The sequence below is a fragment of the Cynara cardunculus genome (assembly GCF_001531365.2).
Source record: "Cynara cardunculus var. scolymus isolate 2C chromosome LG 13, CcrdV1, whole genome shotgun sequence".
NCBI classification, from domain to species: Eukaryota; Viridiplantae; Streptophyta; class Magnoliopsida; order Asterales; family Asteraceae; genus Cynara; species Cynara cardunculus.
The window spans coordinates 26,356,194-26,357,992 of record NC_037540.1 but is presented as its reverse complement, the minus strand read 5'-3'; positions in this window follow the sequence as shown (position 1 = coordinate 26,357,992).

Here is a 1,799-nt window from a genome sequence, read left to right as displayed (position 1 = left end):
CATGGGATAAGGGTGGCATATCAAGGAGAGGTGTACCTTTGGATATAAGGGTGACATTTGTATGTGTGATTATATGATATAACTCTTTCTATTATATCCTTTAAGATTACCGTGTTCTGGAATCTTTATTTCTTTATGATTTAAAGATTTAGGATCAAGGTTCTTATTGGAAATCATAGTCTGAATGTTATAGAGGAGAAAACATCAGGTTTGGCCTGAAACTTTATAAACCTTATTTTGCCTGAAAAAGGTTTAAAAATGGCATAATGTGAAACCTGATTGGTTCAGAGGTATAGGATTCGTATAATTGAAAGCTTTGCTTGAAATATGGAAGAAGTCTGGTATTGTGTTCTTATTTGTTCATATAATTGTTATACATGAAAGGATGTTTTCCATAAAGATTTTGGTGATTTTTCACCCTGCAATAACATAAGTAGGGTATCTCACTAGACCTTTCGGTCTAACCCTCGTTTTGTGATTTTAACTAAGTGTTGCAGAAGGTACGGACAATAAGGGAAAGGGGAAAATTTAATATTTTCCTATATGCGTTTCTGCTTGAAGATCTGTTTTGATGTACAGTTTTGATTATTTAGTACAAGTAATATATTTGAATTTTTAGACCTTGTATTTGGTCATAATAGATTCTTGTACTAAAGGACCTGAATGGAATGATATCATGTATTTCTTTTGTATGAAATATGTGTTACATGCAATGTATGGCTTGGGGTGTTACAAAGTGGTATCAGAGYCTGAGTTTAAGAGATTTAGGTATTCAACAGCATGATACCTAGACTTAAACTGTTTTATTGCATGTTAAGGGTCCCGGACATAGTTAGCACCATTGGAAATAAATATGATGAGTTAACAGAACAGTGTGTAAGGTAAATTTTAATTACATCTGGCCAGTGTAATTATGAATTTACAGGTACACATCTGAACTTGAATACTTCATTATATTTGGGAATGTGAATACGTTATTATTAACACTAAATTCTACATATGTCTAGCCGAACTAGAAGATCTGAAAGAGTGGCTCGTCCAAAATATGAGGAAAGAGAAGAATCACCCGTAAATCTATCGACTAGTACATCTGAAAATAGAGGTCGGGGAAGAGTAAGAGGACGAGGCAGAGGAAGAAGTCAGTCTCAGGAAAGGGGTCGGACTGGAATATATTCTGAAAATGAAGAATCTCACTCTGGGAATATTCAGGAAAGATCGGTACCACATCCTGAATATATAACCAGGGATATGTTGGCAGAAGAAATGGGAAAGTTGCAGAAAACTCTGACATCTATTATGGGAATACCGGCTAGGGTAGAAACGGAAAGAGTGGAAGTTCATCCCTCTACTTCAGTCACCCACATCAAAGAAGGAGATATTAAGATGTTTTTAGCATGCAAACCACCAACCTTTTCTGGGGAGAGAGATCCAGTAAAAGCTATGTGCTGGATTAAGGAGATGGAATATGTGTTCAACACCATTCGTTGTCCGAAAACAGATAAAGTTCGATTTGTTGTTTATGTATTAAAGTCAAATGCTTTATTCTGGTGGGAAGTTGAATCATCTACCAAAACAGATATTTTACAGACTCTGTCTTGGGTAGAATTCATGGATAGATTCAAGAATCAATTCTGTCCTAAAACGGCAGTGAGACAAATGGAGGAAGATTTCTTGAAACTGGAGCAAGGAAATGGAACAGTTCGAGAGTATACCAAAAGATTCATTGAATACTCTCGTTTTGCCAAACATTATGTTTCAACTGAATTCAGGAAGATAGAGAGGTATATTTGGGGTTTGAA